This window comes from Mesoplodon bidens, assembly GCF_964165515.1.
Source record: "Mesoplodon bidens genome assembly, chromosome: 10".
NCBI classification, from domain to species: domain Eukaryota; kingdom Metazoa; phylum Chordata; class Mammalia; order Artiodactyla; family Ziphiidae; genus Mesoplodon; species Mesoplodon bidens.
This window is the reverse complement of record NC_138172.1, coordinates 43,743,120-43,762,684: the sequence shown is the minus strand read 5'-3', so window position 1 is coordinate 43,762,684 and position 19,565 is coordinate 43,743,120.

Sequence of the window (19,565 nt, the reverse complement as noted above, 5' to 3'; positions counted from 1 at the left end):
GCCCATAAAAAATCATAATTGATTGTGGGAATAAAAGAAAATAAAGCAAAATGAATGCATTGATAAGTATTTAAGTGGACAAAAAAAATTAAACCTACATCACAAATGTACTTAAAAAAATTTATTTATTTATTTGTTTATTATTTTTGGCCGCGTCTGGTCTTTGTTGCGGCATGCGGGATCTTTTGTTGTGCTGTGGGGGCTCTTCGTTGCAGTGTGCAGGCTTAGTTCCCCTGCAGCATGTGGAATCTTAGTTCTGAGACCAGGGATCGAACCCACGTCCCCTGCATTGGAAGGCAGATTCTTTGCCACTGGACCACCAGGGAAGTCCCACATATGTACTTTTTTGTGGTGGAATTTTTTTACAGGAGCTGAACTGCCTGAGGCTCCTAAAATACTAGTCCAAAAAAGTACAGTGTATGTGAATCTTACTCTAAAACTTTGACATATATGTATATCATATTAGCTTATTGAAATTATTTATAATTCTGAGCTCCAAGACAGCCAAAATGATGGAAAAGTCAACCTCAGTTATTGTTAAGACTCCCCTGACTACCTTGATCCACCGTTAGGTCACTGACGAATGACCAGGAGTCATACGGGGAGGCACCAACAATCCTCAGGCCACAATGGTTAGGGCTGAGGTGCCCAGTGTCCTTTGAAAGTGGCCAGGCCTCTGTTCTTTTCCTCCACTGGGACTGGGGTTTTTTGTTATAGCTGGAAATCCTAGTGCCTAGGGCCCCACCCTTCTAAGATATGCAGCCATCATTGACCAGGGTCTGTCACCAACCGGGATGCTTTCAACAGTGGTCACAGGTCTTTACTCTTTGTAGAACCTCTCTTCCTGCTTTCACTGACCTCTCTGCCCTACAAAGAGTATGGATTTTTTCCCCTGCACACCCTTTCCCACCTAGATTTGCAGCTTAAGCTCTTCAGTGAGCTTGGGCTTTCATTAAAGGCAAGACAAGAGGTAGTCTTTAAGCTTCAGGACCGCAATTACAAACCACTCCTGAGATCAGCAAGTACTATGGACTGGCAACCATCAGCAGAAGGTGGGGGAAGGAGGGAAAACTGCTGAAAAAACAAAGTACCCTCTAATATCTCAACAAATTATCTTCCACAGAAGCTACAACCCAAGACAATTATTTTCCTGGTAATCTCCCTATAGAAACCACAGGTATTCTTTATGCCTCCAAACACCTTTAAACTGCATTCAAAATTAGGGTTGTGAGTCTGGAAATCTTCCTTTGCTAATTTGTTGTACATGAATGCCTGCAGAAGCTTTTGAATGCTAAATGCTGTGGGAGGGGTAGTTTCCATGGTAACTCTTCAGTGCACTCTTTTTCTTGCACTTCAATTAGATCTTCATTGCTGAGCGGTTGTGAATGAGAAGGTAACAGCTCAGTCACATCTGGAGAGCTGGAGAGTTGCAGCCTTTCTAGATGCAGCTATATTCTCAGGCCACTGAGTTGTACTACGCTTGTCTTGCCCCATCTCTTCATGGTACCCCAGCACCACAATGGAAAATATATTTGCAACACACATGACAAAGGGCCAATTTCCTTAATATACCAAGAGAGCATACAAGTTAATATGAACAATACCAAAACACAATGGAAAAAAAATGAACAAAGGACATAAATAGGCAGCTTACAGAAAAAGAAAATGAATGGCTTACATTGTATGAAAATGTGTTTAATCTCATTCATAATGAAGGAAATACATATTTAAATAAGATTCCATGTTTCACCTACCAGATTGGAAAAGATCTAAAAATTTGACAATATACTGTGTTCAGAGAATGTGGAAAACCCATCATTTTAGAGACTCTTCGTGGGAGGGTAAATTGGTATAATCTCCTTGGAGGGTGATTTAGCAGTTTCTGTTCTAGAAATTCATCCTACAAGTGCAATTACATTTAACTTAAAAATACAGTAAAAGAATATTTATTGATGCATTGTTGAAGCAAATGACTGGGACAGATTAAATGAGTTGATACATCCAGACAGTTATTCACACTGGACAGTGAGAGACAGAAGTAAAGTTGGGTTTTCCTTAAATCCCAGAGTTGTATGTTCAGCCTATTTGTGAAATGCTGTTAAAGGATAATTCTTAAAAAAAAAAAAGTAAAATCATGACTCTCATGCAGATATAAAATGAACAAGTGTTAAAGATTTCATTTTGCTCACAATGAAGGACTGTTGTCAAACCTAAGTTTGTGTGCCCAACGCACAGTGAGGCCAGACAAACCAAAACGTCGGCTTTTGGAACAGAGAAAGGTTTATTGCAAGGGCCAAGCAAGGAGAATGGGCTGCTTGTGCTCAAAAGACCTGAACTCCCCAATGGCTTTCAGGCAAGGGTTTTAAAAGATATTGTTAGGGAATAGGGTCGTGGGATGCCTGATCAGCTCCTGAACCTTCTGATTGGTTGGTGGTGAGGTAACAGGGTGGTGTTTTAGGAATCTCAGCCTTCTGGTTCCAACCAGTCTGGGGTCTAGTGCTTGTGGTCAGCATGTAGTCACCATCCTTCACCTGGGTGAGGGTCTCAGTTTCTGCAGAACAACTCAAAGATATGGATCAGATTATTCTCTATATTCCTTCAGGAGGAACGAGGAGTCCTGTGACTCTCTTTTCCTAATCATTAACTGCTTGAGCCAGCTTTTTGGAATGTGGGGAAGGCCTGTGAGACTGAAGCCTTTTCCCCACAATCAAGAAACAGGGACATGGAAAGACTTTTATACTGAGGAGGGCTAGGCAGATGTCATAACTGGCTCAAAGGAGAAGTCAAGAAGCACAGATTCGTGTGCAATAAAGGAAGGTTGAAATGGATGTGCAAATGAGGGCCAAACTGGTTTACTACTGGTGGGGGAGGTTGTCCCTGCACCTGACAGAATTGATTTACATGTCTATAGATAGGAGTTATTCTGCCTTGTTATCAGTTATCTATAATTTACAGAGTTGTAAAATAGCTCTCATAGAAACAGAATCAGTAATGCTGCAGGGTTGACCACAGTGTATATTTTTCCATTTTCTGTACAAGATTTAAATGATAAATGCAAGAAGTCTAACAGAATGTAAAATCCTTTGGTCCCAATTGTGTGTATGTGTGTGTGTGTATGACATTCAAGTATATGTACCTGAATATGGCATTGGTGGAATAGTGGTGAGCATAGCTGTCTTCCAAGTATGTGTACATATGTACATATATGTGTTCACATACACATCGACTATTTCTTGATGGAGACAGAGGAAATTGATAATCGTGTCTGACACTTGGCAGAGGGACTGAAAGTTGGGAATCTGAGTTGAAGGGGAAATCTATTTTTCACTGTATACCTTTTTATACTACTTGATTTTTTTTCTTTACTTTTGCCATGAACATTTTTTTCATGGCAGGGAAAAGGAAGTCTTTCATAAACCCTAACGTGACAAACAATAAAGCAATGAATTATAGAAATGAAGCATTGCAGAAAATACAAGGGGAAATGGATAGAAATGCAATAGCCATGGAAAGGGGACCCTTAACAGACCTCTTTCAGGTCTCAGCAATTGAGCAGACTGAAAATAAGTAAGGATATAAAAAGCAGTTTTCAACATAGGCTGCCTAGTAAGAACAATTAGGGAGCTTCCTTAGAAAAGCTTTTTTATTTCAAACATATGCAAGAGTAGACAGACTAATCTAATGAACCCACGTGACCCACACCACCCAACTTTGACAGTTACCAATTCATGGCCAACTTTCCCCACCCACTTTTTCCCCTTCTATATGATACTGAAGCAAATCCCAGAAATCATATAATTTAACCTACACACATTTCCTCCAATGAGTATCTCTAAAATATAAGGAATCTTTTTAAAAAATATAATGACAATACCATTATCACTTTTTTTTTTTTTGCGGTACGCGGGCCTCTCCCGTTGCGGAGCACAGGCTCCGGATGCGCAGGCTCAGCGGCCATGGCTCACAGGCCCAGCCGCTCCATGGCATGTGGGATCTTCCCGGACCGGGGCACGAACCCGTGTCCCCTGCATCGGCAGGCGGACTCTCAACCACTGCGCCACCAGGGAAGCCCCATTATCACTTTTTTAAAAAATTAAAAATTCATAGGTACAATATCATTATCCCACCTAAAAAATAGCAGTAATTCCTTAACTTTATCAAAGATTCAGTATTAAAATTCCCAATTGTTTTATAAAGGTCATTTTTACAACTAGCTTTGTTTGAATTAGGATTTGAATAAGGTCCACACGTTTTGATTAGTTGTTGTGTCTCTCAATTCTTTTATTGTAATCTATACATTACCTGGGGAGCTTCTAGAAAATATTGTAGTCCAGGTTTCATCCTGACAATGTTGAATTTTACCTGAGCCATGTGCTCCTGGAAAACAGGGACAGTTAAAGAAACACACACACACACACACACACACACACGTGCATGCACACACAGAGCCTTTTTTGTGTTCTAGAAAAGATTGCAAAGAACCATCCTCTTCCATATGACTTAGGTAAGACTCACGTGTGCCCCCTTGTTTACCTATGACAAGACTAGACACAGACCCTCTAAGTTCCCATTCTTGGCCTCATAAATGATTAACTGAACTGCTTGTCCCCATTGACCAATCAGAACAAAATGCTTGTTAAACTTCGGTTAAGATTCTTTCTTCCAAGGTCCCTAAGCTTTAACCCATGCTCAATCTGAGCCAGCACACAGTCCTCCTTGTGAGCAAAAAAAGAATGAGGAGTGTAACTCACCATCTGATTCTACAAGGGTTAAGTCACAACCCACTGCAGTCACCCACTGACAGTGCACAATGGGCCTTGAGGGGAATTCAGGATGAAAAAACAAAATGAGGTACTCTGTTCTTTGAATCATTGGGCCCCTAGATAGCTAAGATGCATATCTCAGAAAGTATTCCAATGACCCCAGCTTCTTGCATCTTCCCGTACATGGAAAAACATTAAAATCATTAACTTGATTTTGTTTGTGATTAACTTTAATCTTTTTTTTTGGCATTAATCTTTTGCCAAGAGGTATGCTTGAGTTGTGTATATGTCTTAGCCAAAAAATTCATAAAAATACTGGCTCCTCTTCTACCTCTTTGGAGCAGTTTACTCAGAGCTACTGAATGGCTGGCTCCCAGGCTATAGTCCTCAGTAAGACCCTGAAAAAAACTTAAACTCACAACTCTCGTGTTGTGCATTTTTGTTTAAGTCAACATCCTTAACAGCCTCTCCTGAGAAAAGGCTGGCCTCAGAGTAAGACATTATCTGATCTACTCCCATCAGGTCACTGTTGGGGCCCAGGGCAGACCACCCCAAAATACACCACAATGGCATATTGATTATTTTTGAATTAAATTTACTTAAGAAATGGCCCATGCAAAAGGGACACTTTGAGCTTTCTCTCTGTCCCCTGAAAACAGGAAATAAATATCCCTATGAAAGTTTCCCCTCTCCGTAGAAAGGTAATTCTTATCACCAGAGAGAGGGAATTCAGGACTGAGAAGCCTATATAAGAAAGCTTTGTTACTTCTTTACTAATTTACTACCCAAACCCAAACTATGCTTAAATTCCTTACTCATTAAGCACCCAAAGCCTAAGTTTCTTTGTTCTGTCAATTCCTCACAAATTTATTGTTTCTTTGTTTAAAAAATTTAAAAACTGCCTGCTTTGGCCACTTCTTAGGTCCTATTTCTATGAAACCTTGGTGTGCACAAATTAAAATTGGTTTCTTTTTTTCCTGTTAATCTTTGTGTCAACTTTATTATTAGTCCAGACACAGGAACTCAAGAAGGGTAGAGGGAGAAATTCCCTCTCCCCAACATCACTCTTTTACCCCACTCCTCCACACCTGGTTCTTTCTAGTCTAATTTACTCCTCTGTATAAAAGAAAAACTTTTTGCCTAACCTTTGAGGTCTTACGGTCAAAGCCTCTCCCTATTGCAATAGATCTACTCCCCTTAGTGCAAAGGTCCCTTCTGCCCCGCTTTGCAATAATCCTTTTGAATAAAATCTCTCCTTACTAAATCTGAATTTGTTTTTTTATTTGACAATCTCCAGAAATATATTTTTCTCCAGTTGATTATAATATGAAATGAGATTTAAGAAGCACTCCTTAGAGGATGTGAACAATTCAATTACTAGGATAATTTAATACATATGTATCTGTGTTAGTGTTCCTCCAAAAGGCAGATTCTGTGCAAGGTCTTGGCGCAGCTGGTTTATTTAGGAGGTCATCTCAGGAAGCACAAGAAAAAGAGCAGGGACGGTGAGACAGAAGGAGGAAAACCCCATCCAGGATTCATAAGAGAGCAGGTTTCCCCATGGGTAACTGAAGCTCAGTTCCTCTGAGGATTCTCTGAGGAACATGTGAAATGCATCTTAGATTTGTTCTCTCCAGGGACAGAAAAGACAGGGTATATATCCAATTTCTCCCATCCCTAACTGGTTAAGAATTATCTCTGAGGGTTTTAAGTCCCAAACCCTGCTGGGTACCTTCAAGTAGAGAAGCAGGCATGTATGGGTCCTTGAAGAGACTATCAGCACACTGTCCCCTACAGCTGCAGGCAAATTCAGAGCGGGCCAAGGGGTTATGGAGCTAGGATCAACAGCATGTGCTGCCGTATTGAATTTTATGCCCACAGAGAACATCTTTTTTTAATTCTTGCAAGTGCCACTTGAACAGCAAAAATTGACCACAAAGGACCTTCTATAAATTCCCCCAAATATAAATTAACTAAGATTTGTTGAATAATTACTATGTGCTAAAGGTTTTACATGAATTATCATAATTTAATTCTCAGGACAACCATCTGAGATAGGTATTATTATTATCTCAATTTTACAAGTGAAGAAATTGAGCCTTAGATTAAATACTCTGCCCAAGGTCATGTAGCCAGAAAAAGAGCAGGAATTTAAACTCCAGCCTTCTGACTCAAGAATGAAAGCTGTTAACTACTGTGGGATATGCTTCCCCACAGCCTTTAGTCATAATGTGGGAAACCACATGTTAATAATAACAATGGTATAAATGATCCAACAATAATACTCCAACCATTTTGGGATTTAAAACATTTTTCTACAGAGAAAATGAAAACAATGATAAGAAAAATCCTATATGACAAAATTTACGAGTTATGGTTAAAGCTGTGATAAAAAGAATATTATAAATAAGAAAGAGTGATGTTACATGAATTAAACATTCTATTCAAAAGGTTAGAAAAAGAACAAATTAACCTTGGACAATGGAAGTAAGAAATTAATACAAATGATAACAGAAAGGACTTCCAATTCAGGCAAGAGTTCTCAGGACAGGCTTCCAAAGAGGAGGGAATTGCACTCAGAGAGAAACCCAGAGACCTGTGGGTTCTCCTCAAGTATTGGGGAGGATACTGATCAGGTGTGAGGAAATAGCTGAGGCCAGGGAAACAAGTATCCAAAAGGATAAGAGTTAACAGTGCCCAGTGCTCTGGGCTATTAATGCTGGAGTTTATTGTTAAGGTTTTCAAAGTGGAGGTCAAGAAAAAAATACTAAAACTTCTGCTTGTATTATGCATTTATTAGGATCCCAGAGTGGGGTGTCTAGGGTTTCATGGGTTCACTCTTCATTGGCTAATTTCAAACATAAGAATGGGAATTGGGATGTAGGAAGGGAGAAGTGGGGTCACTCAAGTGGTCAGTTATCTAGGTTACCCAGGGCTTTCTGAAAGAGGGAACTTCATTGCTGGTGATAGCCTAATTCCTTATCTGGTTGTTTTGCCAGTAGCTGTGTCAGACAACTGGTAATATGCTTATTCAAGATATATATCTTTTGAAATGGATGCCTCAACAATCAAAAGCCTAATGTCAGGCACTTACACCACCATTCTGTGTTAGTACAAGCACGAAGTCGTTTCAGAGAGTTAAGGATGGGTAGAAGGATGGGAATGAATCCTGAGTAGCATAGGGGTACTGTGCTGATCCTGTGCTTGTTTATGCCTCGCTCTGGTTGACTGGGATTCCCCTCTGCAACCCGCATTTTCCAGACTCTCATGTCAGCTGGCTTCTGGCTGGGTTCAGCACTACTAGGAATCTGAAGAAAAAAGAAAGGAAGAAGCCAAAGAATCTCTTCCTCTCTGCTCTGGTCATCATCTCTGGCAGGGGCTGTGATCCTCTAGATCAGCTATGGCACATACAAACTTTTATGAATGTGAAAGATTGTGTGTGTGCTAAGCCTTTGAAATGTGTCTCTGGACCACTATGTTTGCTATAGCTCCAGGAAAAGGATTAGGAAGACACTATTAATGATGCAGTCTATTAAAGGTGGCTTTCTCTAAGTGGTCGCATTATTGATGACTTTTCCTCATCTGGTTATTTTTTTTAAAGGAAAAAAAATTATGCTGTCCCTCACCTCCATGAATACTCTTTGATGAATAGTGCAAACTATCACCTGGTATTTATTTTCATGAGCCCCTAATTACAGCTAATCAAGCATTTACCTTGCATTTACAGGCTCTTGCTGCAGGTACATTTTTAGCCATCCTCAGTAAAGAAACATAATTGCAGTAGACCATAGAAAAATGAACATGAGAAAAAGTAAGAGACGAGTATCATCATTTATTACCTAGGCATACCTCATTTTTTTTCTAGCCACATAGAGATCAGGAAGAGGAAATAGCATCTAAAATAGAATTTATGAATCAGGGAGGCTGTTGGCAAGGAGCCTAAATAAAAACACCATGGCATTTTCACGTAAAGAAACTGTATCCAGTACACTGATTTTACTCAACAAATTGAATTATATATTATTTAACTGGTAAATCTCAAAGCCCAAATCAAATATTATTTTCTTTTCCAAAATGTTTTTATTTCTATTTCAAAGATAAAAGAGTTTCCTTGTCTATATCAGTCTGACCTGCCTTTGCCATTCAGAATATTGGTGGAACATACAATTTTTAGACTTAATTATAATCTTAGTGACCATCAAGTGCAGCCCTCTGCATTTAACATGAAATTGAGACCAAGTTACTTGGTTAGGTAAGTGGAAAAGCCAGAACCACAAACCACCCTCTTGACTCTACTTTCACTGCTTCGCATAAATATCAGTGGTTCTTAAATGAACAGTGCTTTTTCTTCAAACTACAGGTACCCTTCCTCAGCATTCCCGCCCTTGTGATTCTCTTATGTTCCCTTTCCCAGTTGAAAGCCAGCAGTTTATAATATTCCATTTCTCAAATCAAAATGTAGAATCCCAAATTAACTATGATAGTGGTCTCTGATGTGTAAGATTAAGCTTCTATCTCTTATGAACCAATCAATCCCATTTTCCAGATTCGACTTCTTTTTCCACAGAAAAATCGATATGTAAGGTATGGAAATAACTTGTCTATCTCCATGTCAATCTTAAACAAGTAGATCATATCTGTATGATAGGGGCTAAATAATAAGATAACTTGAAAGATCTTTTCTTAAGAAAATTTGTTTTTGTCTGTTCCTCTTCATTCGTTTGCTTCCTAAAGGTTTATGTTCACACCCCAGACTCTGTGATGGGCTCCAGGGGCACAGCTCCTGCTGTTAATGCTGGAGCTTATTGTTAGGGTTTTCAAAGTGGAGGTCAAGAAAAAAATACTAAAATTTCTACTTGTATTATCTTTTTTCTATTTTCAGTTTTTACCTTTATCAAAACTATACATGATTAGAGTTCAAAGAGTCAAATAGCTCTACCAAAACAACAGGGTCGTACTGTGTAGCACAGGGAACTATATTCAGTATCCTGTAATAAACCATAATGGAAAAGAATATGAAAAAGGATATATATATATATATATATATGTATGTATGTATAACTGAATAACTTTCCTGTACAGCAGAAATTAACACAACATTGTAAATCAACTATACTTGAATGAGAACAAACAAACAAAAAACCCTAAATTCAGGAGGCTAATATAATTTGGTCCATTTCGCATGATCATCGTATTTATTCATTCATTTAATAAAGGTTTCTTTTTTAATTTTTTAATTTTATTTAATTTTTTTTATACAGCAGGTCCTTATTAGTCATCAGTTTTATACACATCAGTGTATACATGTCAATCCTAATCTCCCAATTCATCACACCACCACCACCACCCCCTGCCGCTTTCCCCCCTTGGTGTCCATAAATTTGTTCTCTACATCTGTGTCTCAATTTCTGCCCTGCAAACCGGTTCATCTGTACCATTTTTCTAGGTTCCACATATATGCGTTAATATACGATATTTGTTTTTCTCTCTCTGACTTACTTCACTCTGTATGACAGTCTCTAGATCCATCCACGTCTCTACAAATGACCCAATTTCATTCCCTTTTATGGCTGAGTAATATTCCATTGTATATACGTACCACATCTTCTTTACCCATTCGTCTGCCGGTGGGCATTTAGATTGCTTCCATGACCTGGCTAATGTAAATAGTGCTGTAATGAATATTGGGGTGCATGTGTCTTTTTGAATTATGGTTTTCTCTGGGTATATGCCCAGTAGTGGGATTGCTGGGTCATATGGTAATTCTATTTTTAGTTTTTTAAGGAACTTCCATACTGTTCTCTATAGTGGCTGTATCAATTTACATTCCTACCAACAGTGCAAGAGGGTTCCCTTTTCTCCACACCCTCTCCAGCATTTGTTGTTTGTAGATTTTCTGATGATGCCCATTCTAACTGGTGTGAGGTGATACCTCACTGTAGTTTGATGTGCATTTCTCTAATAATTAGTGATGTTGAGCAGCTTTTCATGTGCTTCTTGGCCATCTGTATGTCTTCTTTGGATAAATGTCTATTTAGGTCTTCTTCCCATTTTTGGATTGGGTTGTTTGTTTTTTTAATATTGAGCTGTATGAACTGCTTATATATTTTGGAGATTAATCCTTTGTCTGTTGATTCGTTTGCAAATATTTTCTCCCATTCTGAGGGTTGTCTTTTTATCTTGTGTATGGTTTCCTTTGCTTTGCAAAAGCTTTGAAGTTTCATTAGGTCCCATTTGTTTATTTTTGTTTTTATTTCCATTACTCTAGGAGGTGGATCAAAAAAGATCTTGCTGTGATTTATGTCAAAGAGTGTTCTTCCTATGCTTTCCTCTAAGAGTTTTATAGTGTCCGGTCTTACATTTAGGTCTCGAATCCATTTTGAGTTTATTTTTGTGTATGGTGTTAGGGAGTGTTCTAATTTCATTCTTTCACACGTAGCTGTCCAGTTTTCCCAGCACCACTTATTGAAGAGACTGTCTTTTCTCCATTGCATATCCTTGCCTCCTTTGTCATAGATTAGTTGACCATAGGTGCATGGGTTTATCTCTGGGCTTTCTATCTTGTTCCATTGATCTATGTTTCTGTTTTTGTGCCAGTACCATATTGTCTTGATTACTGTAGCTTTGTAGTATAGTCTGAGGTCAGGGAGTCTGATTCCTCCAGCTCCGTTTTGTCCCCTCAAGACTGCTTTGGCTATTCGGGGTCTTCTGTGTCTCCAAACAAATTTTAAGATTTTTTGTTCTAGTTCTGTGAAAATGCCATTGGTAGTTTGATAGGGGTTGCGTTGAATCTGTAGATTGCTTTGGGTAGTATAGTCATTTTCACAATATTGATTCTTCCAATCCAAGAACATGGTATATCTCTCCATCTGTTGGTATCATCTTTAATTTCTTTCATCAGTGTCTTATAGTTTTCTGCATACAGGTCTTTTGTCTACCTAGGTAGGTTTATTCCTAGGTATTTTATTCTTCCTGTTGCAGTGGTAAATGGGAGTGTTTCCTTAATTTCTCTTTCAGGTTTTTCATCATTAGTGTATAGGAATGCAAGAGATTTCTGTGCATTAATTTTGTATCCTGAAACTGTACCAAATTCATTGATTAGCTCTAGTAGTTTTCTGGTGGCATCTTTAGGATTCTCTATGTACAGTATCATGTCATCTGCAAACAGTGACAGTTTTACTTCTTCTTTTCCAATTTGTATTCCTTTTCTTCTCTGATTGCCATGGCTAGGACTTCCAAAACTATGTTGAATAATAGTATCAAGAGTGGACATCCTTGTCTTGTTCCTGATCTTAGAGGAAATGCTTTCAGTTTTTCACCATTGAGAATGATGTTTGCTGTGGGTTTGTCATATATGACCTTTATTATGTTGAGGTAGTTTCCCTCTATGCCCACTTTCTGGAGAGTTTTTATCATAAATGGGTGTTAAATTTTGTCAAAAGCTTTTTCTGCATCTATTGAGATGATCATATGGTTTTTATTCTTTAATTTGTTAATATGGTTTATCACATTGATTGATTTACGTATATTGAACAATCCTTGCATCTCTGGGATAAATCCCACTTGATCATGGTGTATGATCCTTTTAATGTGTTGTTGGATTCTGTTTGCTAGTATTTTATTGAGGATTTTTGCATCATATTCATCAGCGATATTGGTCTGTAATTTTCTTTTTTTGTAGTGTCTTTGTCTGGTTTTGTTATCAGGGTGATGGTGGCCTCATAGAATGAGTTTGGGAATGTTCCTTCCTCTGCAATTTTTTGGGAGAGTTTGAAAAGGATGGGTGTTAGCTCTTCTCTAAGTGTTTCATAGAATTCACCTGTGAAGCCATCTGGTCCTGGACTTTTGTTTGTTGGAAGATTTTTAATCACAGTCTCAATTTCATTACCTGTGATTGGTCTGTTCATATTTTCTATTTCTTCCTGGTTCAGTCTTGGAAGGTTATACCTTTCTAAGAATTTGTCCATTTCTTCCAGGTTGTCCATTTTATTGGCATAGAGTTGCTTGTAGTAGTCTCTTAAGATGCTTTGTATTTCTGTGGTGCCTGTTGTAACTTCTTTTTCATTTCTAATTTTATGGATTTGAGTTCTCTCCCTCTTTTTCTTGATGAGTCTGGCTAATGATTTACCAATTTTGTTTATCTTCTCAAAGAACCAGCTTTTAGTTTTATTGATCCTTGCTATTGTTTTCTTTGTTTGTATTTCATTTATTTCTGCTCTGATCTTTATGATTCCTTTCCTTCTGCTAACTTTGGGTTTTGTTTGTTCTTTTTTCTCTAGTTCCTTTAGGTGTAAGTTTAGATTGTTTATTTGAGATTTTTCTTGTTTCTTGAGGTAGGCTTGTATAGCTATAAACTTCCCTCTTAGAACTGGTTTTGCTGCATCCCATAGCTTTTGGATCATCGTGTTTTCATTGTCATTTGTTTCTAGGTATTTTTTGATTTCCTCTTTGATTTCTTCAGTGATCTCTTGGTTATTTAGTAACGTATTGTTTAACCTCCATGTGTTTGTGTTTTTTACGTTTTTTTCCCTGTAATTGATTTCTAATTTCATGGCGTTGTGGTCAGAAAGGATGCTTGGTATGATATCAATTTTCTTAAATTTACCGAGGCTTGATTTGTGACCCAAGATGTGATCTATCCTGGAGAATGTTCCGTGTGCACTCGAGAAGAAAGTGTAATATGCTGATTCTGGATGGAATGTCCTATAAATATCAATTAAATCTATCTGGTCTATTGTGTCATTTAAAGATTCTGTTTCCTTATTTATTTTCACTTTGGATGATCTGTCCATTGGTGTAAGTGAGATGTTAAAGTCCCCCACTATTATTGTGTCACTGTCAATTTCCTCTTTTATAGCTGTTAGCAGTTTCCTTATGTATTGAGGTGCTCCTATGTTGGGTGCATATATATTTATAATTGTTATATCTTCTTCTTGGATTGATCCCTTGATCATTAGGTAGTGTCCTTCCTTGTCTCTTGTAACAGTCTTTATTTTAAAGTCTATTTTATCTGATATGAGTATTGCTACTCCAGCTTTCTTTTGATTTCTATTGACATGGAATACCTTTTTCCATCCCCTCACTTTCAGTCTGTATGTATCCCTAGGTCTGAAGTGGGTCTCTTATAGACAGCATATATATGGGTCTTGTTTTTGTATCCATTCAGCAAGCCTGTGTCTTTTGGTTGGAGCATTTAATCCATTCATGCTTAAGGTAATTATCGATATGTATGTTCCTATGACCATTTTCTTAATTGTTTTGGGTTTGTTTTTGTAGATCCTTTTCTTCTCTTGTGTTTTCCACTTAGGGAAGTTCCTATAGCATTTGTTGTAGAGCTGGTTTGGTAGTGCTGAATTCTCTTAGCTTTTGCTTGTTTGTAAAGCTTTTGATTTCTCTATCAAATCTGAATCAGATCCTTGCCAGGTAGAGTAATCTTGGTTGTAGGTTCTTCCCTTCCATCACTTTAAGTATATCATGCCACTCCCTTCTGGATTGTAGAGTTTCTGCTGAGAAATCAGCTGTTAACCTTATGGGAGTTCCCTTGTATGTTATTTGTCGTTTTTCCCTTGCTGCTTTCAATAGTTTTTCTTTGTCTTTAATTTTTTCCAGTTTGATTGCTATGTGTCTCGGCATGTTTCTCCTTGGGTTTATCCTGTATGGGACTCCCTGCGCTTCGTTGACTTGGGTGGCTATTTCCTTTCCCATGCTAGGGAGGTTTTTGACTATAATCTCTTCAAATATTTTCTCGGGTCCTTTCTCTCTCTCTTCTCCTTCTGGAACCCCTATAATGCAAATGTTGTTGCATTTAATGTTGCCCCAGAGGTCTCTTAGGCTGTCTTCATTTCTTTTCATTCTTTTTTCTTTATTCTGTTCCACAGCAGTGAATTCCACCATTCTGTCTTCCAGGTCACTTATCTGTTCTTGTGCCTCAGTTATTCTGCTATTGATTCCTTCTAGTGTAGTTTTCATTTCAGTTATTGTATTGTTCATCTCTGTTTGTTTGTTCTTTAATTCTTCTAGGTCTTTGTTAAACATTTCTTGCATGTTCTCCATATTTGCCTCCATTGTTTTTCCGAGGTCCTGGATCATCTTCACTATCATTATTCTGAATTCTTTTTCTGGAAGGTTGCCCATCTCCACTTCATTTATTTGTTTTTCTGGGGTTTTATCTTGTTCCTTCATCTGGTACATAGCCCTCTGCCTTTTCATCTTGTGTATCTTTCTGTGAATGTGGTTTTGGTTCCACAGGCTGCAGGATTGTAGTTCTTCTTGCTTCTGCCTAATAAAGGTTTATTGAGTATCTTCAATGTGCTAGGTAGTGAACGTGTACTAACAAGATTAAATCATGACAGTTGTATCCAAAAACTTTAACCTAGAGGAAGAAATGGACTATTAAAGGATTAAGTTGCATGTGGTAAGTGTTGTAACAGAACCGAGTAAAACTTACGTTACACAGAGGAAAGGGAGAACAACTTTGGGGAGGTGGAGACAGCCTTTATGGAGAGGGCATTTGAACTTGATCTTGAAGGAGAACAGTTTGCCCAGTGGAGGAGAGGTGGGCCAGCAGTATAAAGAACATGTGCAAAGTCAGACATGAAAGAACGCACCCTATCCCAAGAAGGAATTTCCCAATTACTGTGCAAGCCTCGAAGACTTGTAGAGCCAAACTTCACCCAGTCTGGACCAAACCAGACAAAAATCCAGAATCTCCCAACAGACTTCCAACAGGAAGAAGAGGTTTTATGGCTTGCCAGACCTTGCAAAGTTCTTCTGACCTGTTTAGAGCTAAGCTAACCTATCCAAGTGATAGACTGCAATGCATTGCCCCCTAGAGTCAGTTATAGTGTAGATAACAGTAAAATTGGAAATGAAGCTTAATTTCAGTAGGTGGCAGTAGTCACAAAGCAGATATTTGTGTTTCTTTTCAGTTATTTTAGCTTTAGGTGTTGATCAGCTTTAGGGCTTAAACACACTGGGTTTGGAAGCCAGAGCCTGGAGGGACCTTAGTCAGTCCCTCAGCCAGCATCACACAGTTTACAGTTGACCACCTTCACCAGTGGTGGACTCATCATAGTTCTCCCAGTGGAGTCCTTTCTCCTGCACCCGCAGTGCTACTTCCTGTTTTTAAGAGCAAGGGAACTTCATTATCAGAGTACTTACTATTGGAGTACCAATAATTACAAGTTGTGACGTAAGGGTCATCCCAACATGAAATGTTTACTAACAAATCGATCCTCACAAAGCTAATCCCTGTTCACACCTCCTTCTGGCTTAACATGGTATCTAACCCCCCCCAACATTAGTGTCAGATGTTGTCACTGTGATTACTGTGCCTACCAGTTGCAGAGTGAAATTGCCAATCTTACAAAAGATGCAAGGTTTCACTAAGATAATGAAAGTGATGATTGAGGACTGATTCAATAATTGTTAGAAAACCTCCAAGAAATGAGAGTCTGGCAGAGTTTGTCTGGTTACAACTGAAAAAGAGAAAATCAACAAAGATGATGATATAATAAAGGCTTCAGAAGGGGATGATTGGAAATGCAAAGGATTTGGAGAGGTCCTGGGGAAAAGTGATGAAGCCCTTGACTATTTTGCAAAATTTACCTTTTTTAAAACCTTTCTGTGAAGGTCAAATAAGAAGTGATTGACTTCATATTTTACTGTCTTAGAAATTTTTTTTCAGAATAAACATGCCCCAAAGAAGTCTTGATTCATTTTTCTGTTCTAAGAATTAGGCCATTTTTTGCAGTTATAATCAAAATGTGATTAAATATAAAATAAAATAAATTTACTATCATAATTTTTAGTTCTTTTTAAGATAAAGCTCCAATCCACACACACCCCCACCAACCCACACACACTATTTGCTATAAAATGTTGCTTCCCATTGAAGTGAATTCACTTGAGGTGACCTTTCCCCAGGACTAACTATCCTCAGAAACTTTTTTTCTAAGGACTCCTTAATTCTACCCTGTAAGAGCTTATAGGGCGCACTAGGCATGAAGACATTTTACATGTGTTGTGTTTGGTTAGCGAAGATTGGAAACCTGGCTGCAGATCGCTGGCCCAGTTCCTTCCCATAAGAGGAGTGAGGTTTCCCCCATGATAGCTGCATCTGCTTGTTCCAGGCTTGAGTCATGGAAGTGGTGGACTGGCTTATAGAAGCTGCTCTCTGGGGTTCATGAGAAATTCAGCTGCTGATATAACTGACTGTTCGTCCTTCCTTTATAACGCAGCAGCCACATTAAACAAATACCATATGCTAACGCATATATGTGGAATCTAAAGAAAAAAGGTTCTGAAGAACCTAGGGACAGGACAGGAATAAAGACGCAAACGTAGAGAATGGACTTGAGGACACGGGGAGGGGGGAAGGGTAAGCTGGGACGAAGTGAGAAAGTGGCATGGACATATATACACTACCAAATGTAAAACAGATAACTAGTGTGAAGCAGCTGCATAGCACAGGGAGATCAGCTTGGTGCTTTGTGACCATCTAGTGGGGTGGGATAGGGAGGGGGGGAGGGAGATGCAAGAGGGAGGGGATATGAGGATATATGTATATGTATAGCTGATTCACTTTGTTGTACAGCAGAAACTAACACACCATTGTAAAGCAATTATACTCCAGTAAAGATGTTAAAAAAAATAACTGGGCAAGTGCAAAAAAAAAAGCGCAATTCATGTAAATAAACAATTTATAAAGTAAATCAGTGCTAAGGGAAGCCCTTTTTTTTTAACATCTTTATTGGAGTATAACTGCTTTACAGTGTTCTGATTTGCATTTCTCTAATGATTAGTGATGTTGAGCAGCTTTTCATGTGCTTCTTGGCCATCTGTGTGTCTTCTTTGGAGAAATGTCTATTTAGATCTTCTGCCCATTTTTGGATTGGGTTGTTTGTTTTTTTGGTATTGAGCTGCCTGAGCTGCTTGTATATTTTGGAGATTAATCCTTTGTCAGTTGCAAATATTTTCTCCCATTCTGAGGGTTGTCTTTTCGTCTTTTTTTTATGGTTTCCTTTGCTGTGCAAAAGCTTTGAAGTTTCATTAGGTCCCATTTGTTTATTTTTGTTTCTATTTCCATTTCTCTAGGAGGTGGGTCAAAAAAGATCTTGCTGTGATTTATGTCATAGAGTGGGGAAGCCCATTTTTAAAAGTAGAGACTCCCTGGGGAGGGTGGGAGGGAGGGAGATGCATGAGGGAAGGGATGTGGGAGCAGATGTGTATGTATGACTGATTCACTTTGTTGTAGAGCAGAAACTAATAAAAAAAAAAGTAGAGACTCCCCCTTTTATAGTTTTTGTAAGGATTAAGTGAGATTAAAGCTATGAAAGAATTTTAGTATGACACAATGACTGGAAAAGTATTTTTTTACTATTTAAAATGTATCAGGTAGAAGGTAAAGGGATTCCTTTTTTGGTTGAATCATCCATGTGCTATATATGAGCAGGAGAGCGATGTGATGGGAAGTTGGTTGTCAAGGTGGGAAGATCAGCCAGAGGAATGTAGATTGTCTGTAAAAACAGATAACAGAAACCAGCAGTTATATTTAGTAAAACCATAGGCTGAAGGGAGAGCAGTGTGTTTCTATCCATTTTTCCAGGCATAAAAGCACAGTGCATTCTTGAGGAGGATTGAGCGTTGAGCTACATGAATGATTCGGCCACAGCCAGTTCTGGATGGATTGAAATCCAGGTCTTTACTCTGTATCTTAACTATGATGAATCAATTCATCAGGCCGTCAATAAAAAGCTTCACTGTGAGAGGATGTGTGAATGGAAAGGCTGTGTTGGACTTGGTTCCTACACTCAAGGATCTTGGGGAGAACAGAACTGTTAAACAACTGGAGATTATTTTGCAATCTAAACCACAGACTGCAAATCCAGCTTCTTACCAGGACCCAGCAGGGGATGTACCTGAGGAAGTATGCCAGTTATAAGAAAGCAATTGCATGGATGTATATAAATGACATTGGACCTTAATGTGAGAATATAGGCAGTGGTAAAGACAGAGGCAAACAGAGCTTGTGTCATGTCAAAAGGGGCAGCAGCCTCAACTCAGCTTCCCAGTTGCCTAGTGAGAATGCAGGCCTAGAATTGCCAGATCTTCTGGTTTGGTCAAAAGAAAAAAGAAATCTAGATGTTTATATGGAATTTCTCAATTTTTAAAAGTTCTCAATATTAATAAAATGTCAAAACATGAGTCTGCAGCTTTCTTTGTGATCTCTGCAAACACGTGGTGATGAGTGGAAAGCTGGGGACACTCAGAGAAGAGAGAAGAGGGTGAGGGTGAGCCTGGCGTCTGTGGCCTGAGGGATGGACCCTTTCACTGGGAGGAGGGCAGGTCCCTAGCTTCCTCTGGGTGGAGGTCAGGATGCAGAGGCTCATCTTCCCAGCACACTCCTGTAGCCCAAGGACTTGCTCTGACTTGGTCCACTTGCCCTGTTATCAGCTATTTCCCTAGGAGAATGATGGGGACATAGAGGAGAGTCTTTCCTTTGTTCATTTTTTTACGGAGCAATATGGAATTGTCAAAGTGATTGGAGGCAAAATTTTCTAACATTTGGAGAATTATAAAATAAAAAGTAAGAGCTCTCTTCCCATTTCTCCCCTCCTCTCTATTTCTATTTCCAAGAGGTAATCACTGATAACATGTCTGTTATTCCAGAAATTTTCTAAGCATATAAAACCATATATGTGATTTCTTTTTTTTTTTCTCCAGGAGACAGAGGAAGGATGATTGGCCATTGAACAGGGAGCACAGTTCCAGGTCTGTGCCTTTGTGTCTATAGTGTTTCCT